General features: G+C 36.3%; 1 long non-coding RNA gene across 1 annotated transcript; it reads right to left on the reverse strand.

Moving 5' to 3' along the window:
* Positions 1-223: 223 nt before the first annotated feature.
* On the reverse strand, positions 224-1,765 carry LOC141484665 (uncharacterized). The gene is made up of 2 exons (XR_012466731.1): positions 1,228-1,765; positions 224-1,168 (listed from the first exon to the last, which is right to left on the reverse strand). It is a non-coding gene; the product is annotated as an uncharacterized lncRNA (long non-coding RNA).
* Between the last annotated feature and the right edge of the window lie 5,203 nt (positions 1,766-6,968).

Below are 6,968 nucleotides of genomic sequence, written 5' to 3' on the forward strand. Positions count from 1 at the left end.
ATATTTCTCACTTTGTTTTCTTGTTCAATATTTAATTTTTTTGTTAAATTTGTATCTTCAGTTAATTTAGTCAATCTCTATTCATAAACATTTTATTTCTGACCGGGATATTATAAGCTTATATCGTCATAGTTACGCTATCAATAAAGAGGGTCATAACTCCCTTGGGACATTATAGATTTTATAATTCCCTCTACCTTTCACAAGTAAAAATAAATAGAAATGAAAACTGAACCATATTTTATTTATTCACGTCATTACAAATAATAAATGTACAATTTTGAAATGTTCCCTGAAAATTACTTCCGCCACTGGAAACAATTTCTTCTTTTGTATGGCTGGAGCTTCTGTTCACTACAGTCGAGGTACCTGCCTCTTCTGATGACAAATTAGACAACATACGCGCCGTTTTATTTCTCAATTCGATGCTATCCTCCAAATACCCCTCCGCCACCGTGGAACTTTTCCAACCTCCGTGTCTTTTTAAGTTAGTCATAGTTGCTCCTGCATTGGCTAGAGCAGTAGCAGAAGTGCGACGAAGGCAATGTCCCGTATAGGAAGATGAGTTTGGCAATCCTAAATACATTGCGATTTTGCTGGGGATTTTCCCAAACATGTTTTTTCCAATTGGCTGAGATGTACATTTATTTTGTCGGAAGCTCAAAAAAAATCGTTCAATACCTTTAGGACGCAAAGACATATAAAGTCTTAATAAAGGCGAAGCGGAGAACTCTTTTTCATCCACAACTGTAAATTTCTTCGATACACCAGTTTTACTTTCCGGTACGTTCACTACCATAACGGAATCCCGGTCCTCTATATCCGATATCTTCATATTCAAAAGTTCCTGACTTCTGCATCCTCCAAAATAACCCATAATCAAAACAACCTATAACAAAAAAAGGAAATAAATACACACAAAAAGGAAAATAAGAAAAAAATTACCTTATGCAATAAATGAATATCATTAGGAGCGTCCTTTAGGAATCTGATAACATCTTTAGGAGATAAAAACAGCAGACTTTTTCGGCTTATAACTCTTACTCTTCCGTTTCAAAAAAGCCTGTAGTTCATTGAACTTGGTGATATCTCGTTTCTCATGTATAGTCACCATCGATTTTAGCATTGACCATTTAGTCCATAAAGAATTCGGACTATACGTTTATGACTGAAACGAATAAACACAATTAATACCAAATCTACCGAAAAACATAGAAAATTCCTTACCAGTTCTGGAAAATATGCCAGAAATACAGTTTCAGTGACATCTTTTGGCATAACATTTTTCCGTGTCAGCCAGTCCAGATATATCTTCCCAGATATTACAGATATTCTTTTTGGTATACGGCTTCACTTTTCGATGGAATTAATGATTCTCTTGCTTGTTCAGCTTTTTTCAAAATATCCTCCATTATATTTGGGGTAGAAAACATGTTTTCACCGCAAACACAGCTTGATAACAAAGTTCTGTTTATAAACAAGTAACATAGCAACAACCTAGCAACAAGAAAACTCTACTATAATCAACGGTACCTGATTCAAATATACCGGGAAGGTAATGAATTGGTACATTTTTCCGTTTCAAAAATGAACAAAATTTTATTGAAATCGGTCAGAAATAAAATTATCTATGTACCACGGGAATTAAGGAGCCTTAATAACCTCAGGCAATTGCTGTCCCTCGGGCCAGAGGCCCTCGAGACGCAAACTTTGCCATCGGTAATTAAGGCCCTCCTAATTCCCTTGATACATAAATAACTATTATGTTTCTTGGGATAATAAAGACAATACAACTCGAAAACGGATAATTTCATTAGCTCAGACTTCCAATATCTATCAATAAGATTAAAAATATTACCTTGAAGATAATAATTATATTATGAAATGTACCATGAAACATATTCAACCACCTTCGAACAAATCGAAAACTGATATCTCTAATATATGGTGTTCAACATCATGTTCGAATAATAATATATTAATTTCCTCATTTTTGGCCACAGGAAAACAAAATGGATTGTTAGGCAATCAGTCAGAAAATTGCAGGCAATTTGTAATTACTCCATAATATAAGGTGAAACATGGACAACTGGTGTAGAATAAATATCAAAAACAAGCACTTTTCTCAATCCCCAGAATTGTAATACTTTTCCCGACGCCAAACAAGTTGGCGATTTTGCTTGAGAAAGCTGTTTTATAGCAAAACACGTGTCGCTGTTTTGTTAACCTTCAACAGTGGAAATCGAAATAAACCGTTTCAGAAACTTTCAAGTTGACATCTTCAGGAGATGGTAATTCACTCTATTTTCTGAATATTGCAGTTCTGGTGTTTGGAAAAAGTGCAAATTGAGGAGTACCTTGAATTCATTGTGCATTCAATATTGATCGATATGGTTTTCAACAGCATGTAATTCAAATGAATATTTTCAAAGATATTGCAGATTCGAAATGCTGGGAGGACATAGCGACGGCGACGGCGCCCTATAGCACCTTATGATCCAACAATAATTCGAAGCCGCAACAAAATGAGTGGATCAATATTTTCACAGTCAGCCAGGCTGCACGGGAGGTATTTATGAACCTAAAAGTGATATCGAGATTGTTCTGAAAATGCCATGAAAAACTAAGGAAACTGGCAGGGAGGAACAGATGTGCAATGGAAAAGATGACGACTATACCAGTCACAGATTCTCAACTCCAGATGTAGGCTCTGGGGGTACCAAAATCTTTGGTACGCAAAATTGGTCTATGAGAAACATAAAGAGTACTGCACCCAGGAACCCAGGAACACAAAGTGGAAAATCTTCATGAAGGGACCGTCTGAGAAAAGAGACAGGAGGGGACAGCTCGTCATATTTTACGTGGACGTGGGGCTTTGGAACACAAGGACCAACATTATACAACTCAAGTTGTGTCCAACAAGAGACCTGACCAGGCTTGTGCAACGAACAATATTGCTGGAATGGATGTCATTAGAAAGATGGGGGGAAAACAGCAGCCTTGCGGCTGCTGCGTTTTCCGCAGACTCGGAACAAATGGACATGTAAAACGGCTACCAGGAATTGGAAAAAACGTTCATATTCCTACACATTGTTTATAAATATTTTCATATTCATTTGCGAACGTAGTAGATGTATAGAATATTTCGAGATTAGCTGCAGACGTCGTACAAACCCCATCATAAAGCTCATATTTCACTAATACATTGTTTACTGTATTCTACATGCGTATTCACTATCAGATTAGAAGTAAACATGCCTAAAGGAGCTATCTTCAGGTGAAACTGATATAGTGCACTCCCAATAATGTGTTCCTCGATTATGTTATCATGTAAATACATATCGACTAACTCCAAAACAGCCACATACGCATAAAAAATCAACTTTCCGATGATGAACTATCAGATTCAAAGTTTGAAAGGCAGTAAAGACCAACTGTAGGGGAGATCGGATATGGTTGTCTCACGGGTTGGTTGTCACAGCGGCCATATTGAACAATTGAAGGAACAAAAGAATTCATTGAACAAAATCAAAGAACGCGAAAGCAATACCTCCATCCTGACGTCACTTCAGTTCACTCTCACACTGTGTGACGAACATACGTACATTTGTTTTTTTCGGAAGGCAAAGGTTAATTTTCGTGGTTTTGTGTCAAGTCTGATGCGTATAATAGAATTTTCAGTGGATATATAATCATGTATTTTTGATGTGACATCTGTGGATCATTATATCATATAATTTTTTTTCGTGAAATAATATTGGTTCAGAGTTATTTTAGGGGGTTAGTTCTGAAATATGTTTTGGGGTTGGTTGTCTCAACTTGACGAGTGCTGGTGGTCACATGTAACAACCAACACCATATATGTGTGCTTCATTTTTTGTTGGGTTTTTGAGCTTCTGCTGCATACAATTTTGTTGGTTCCAGAGCAAATCATAGAAATGTCATGGCATCATATGAAAAAGAGGATCGACTTGTATTACACGCTTTGTACTGCATAAGAAGTGAAAAAGGCGAATTATTTTGAGATTAGTTGTTATCACAGTCTGTTACGGTTTTGTAAAAAATTCACTGTCTAACAAATAAGCAACACGGTGTTATCAATACCATCAACAGAAATTGGTTATCAAAGGTGTAAGCAACGGACAACCAGAAGGAAGAATTGAAAAATTACATCTTTGTATCTATAGAATAGGAAGGGTGAGTATAGGCTCACAGCACTTAGGCCACATGTGACCCATTGTACACCCTCTCGAGGAGTTGTCCTCCTAGGTCATCGTCCATCCTGTCATTTCCAGGAACGTGGACAGGTCACTGGGAGACATATCCTTTATATCGGCAGGTGAAGGCCAAGACTCGCCGAACACACACTCTCTTATTGACGATAACTCCGCACTCTCGCATAGGACATGCCTGACAGTTTCATCTTCCTGATCACACATCCTGCATAGAGGTGTGTCCACTAGCCCCATATCATGGAGGTGATTCCTTAGTTGACAGTGGTCAGTCAGAATTCCTACTGTAAGGCGTAGATTTTTCCTGGTCATCGCCAGATTGTAACGGGATAATTATCTACTTAAAAATATATAGTTCAAAATATTGATAATGAAATCAACTTCATGAGGAAAAAAATATATTATTCCGTATTCATGTAAAATAAACATTTTACATTCAACAATTACAACATTATTGGACATATCCCCCGGACATCATGATTTTCCGCGCCACTGGATGAATGTCAAAAATTAGGTGAGCCCATTATTTGTTTGGTATATATTCTTTCGTTTCGTATAGCCTTTCGTTATAGGATAAATTTGAGGTTGTAAGGATACAGGGAGCAATTGACATAATTTGAGCTAGATTGTCCTCGGTTTTCGATGTGGATACCTGAAAGTAAATAACACTTCAAAATCCATGTCTTACCAAGACTAAATAACTAACTCTCATGGAAATAATTTTCCTTCTAATTGAAAATAACTATATTATTGTACCCACCTGTTAGCTGACCGTCCAGTTGTAGTTTAGTTCCATAATCCTTCAGATTGTTTTCGTTGTACCATTTAGGTTAGCTTATTAGTGGTTCTGTTGACCCAGTTTCAGAAAATAAGATTCATCAAGTTAGATTATTAGTCGCGATCTGTGAAACAGTTGTCATCATAGGGCTCGTAAGACAACGTTTCTCTGTTCGCTGATGGAGGGCGCGAGAGGTACCGTTTCACGATTATTTATAAAAATTCATGTCAAGACGTGTCGAAAAGGAAATTATTTTTACTGTTTTTTTTATTATTATATCAAATTGAATTCGGACTAAGTGTAGGTGAATAATTGACAGCTTGTTTAAATTAAACAATAGTGAACAAACATTATCAATCATCTTTCGCCATCTATGGGTCAGAGGGACTTAGAGGTTTTGTAATGGTAAATATACCTAAAAATTTTAGATGTCGATAGGTTTCAAATTATTGCCCTTTCTGTTTCACACACCTTTTCCGATAATTCAGTGATTTAACTTACCGACTTGGAAATGGAACGGAAGTCACGTATTTTACTCTTCACCGATTGGTTCACCCAACGCTGCTCATGACGTATAGGTATGCGCTTCAATAAGGAAACGTTTTTCAAAATAGGCTTTAACGGATATAATTTCCCACTAGACTCCAAATCTCAATTTCCGGCCTACTCAGGACGGGAAGGAGAAACAGATCGACCTCCGTGTGTGTTCAGAAAGAACCATTTTGGAAAATCTGTCTATTAGACACCTCATAGAGGATTAATTTCCATAAGGTTTCATTGCAAGTGGAAAGGTGCCTGTTAGTTTCGTACTTATAGAGTATTGCTATTGTTTGGTTGTGGCCCTTTCACCCTGTTCAGGGATCAGAGAACCCCACGTGAGTACGCCATTTTTGTCAACCTTTTCCGTCCATTTGTGCTTTTTTTGAGACGTTTTCTCATTTTCATTTTCTCCTATTATAGGGCGATCTACGTGTGATTAGTTCATAGACGATTTTGTTGAACCATTACGAGTTGGGAACTACTCAAATCAGTATTTTGGAAAAATACTGAAATCTATTTTGTTGAAACCGAAAAAGAAATACTTGTCTTCAGTATTTCTCCGGATTTTATTGTAAAAGAAACCCTTCTGAACTGGAAGGTGAGTTGCTCTAATTCAGACGGAGTGTACCTAAAGTGTCTTGTGTAAAATATTTGTTGTTTTCATTTGGTTTTTTTTAGTATACGGTTACTAGACATTTGCCAATAAAAATATATAATATCATAGTAATCATAATTTATTTTATTTTTGTTATTGATTCTTCCGCTGGAAATCAGCGCATTAATTTTTACTTTCGATAATTTCAGTAGATTCTTGCCATGTTATCATATATATTAGTAAACTTTTGGTTTTTTATTGAAGGTAAAGAAAATAAAATATTATTTTTCATATCGATCACTGTTTTACGGTGTTGTCACATTAATTTAAAGTCATTAAGGATGCTACTTTTGTATTATGTACTTAGGATGATTTCAATAGAAATCAATGAGGATTTTTTTTCTTTGAAGGGTTTTTTTTTTTGGGTACCGTTTTCCCGTAGGAAGAATTCACGCCAGATCAACAACCACTCTAGAACATTTTGACTACCTATCTTGGCGGATTCTTTAGATTCAAGATTGTTGTTTGGACTTGGGGGCGGAGAAGACGCGCAAGTACCTGAAACAATAAAAAAATTGACTATATTTTTTTTATATATTATTTACATTATCGTGATTAATAACTTACTGTTAATTATGTAAAGCGGAAATTAAGTCGTGTTTTGATCCAGTTAATTATTTTTTCGTGATACTGCGTCTGCGCTCTGGGCCCACAGCAAATGTCTTCGGAATCCTTGTAAAATATTCTTGAAGGTGACTTACCTGCGGCTTCACTTCCTGCTCTTTGTGTATTTAATTTTGATTTATACGTAGCTGGCTCTATT

The sequence above is a fragment of the Leptinotarsa decemlineata genome, unplaced genomic scaffold (genome assembly GCF_025532065.1).
Source record: "Leptinotarsa decemlineata unplaced genomic scaffold, Ldec_3_MD MMD2_tig00026282_RagTag_RagTag, whole genome shotgun sequence".
NCBI lineage: Eukaryota > Metazoa > Arthropoda > Insecta > Coleoptera > Chrysomelidae > Leptinotarsa > Leptinotarsa decemlineata.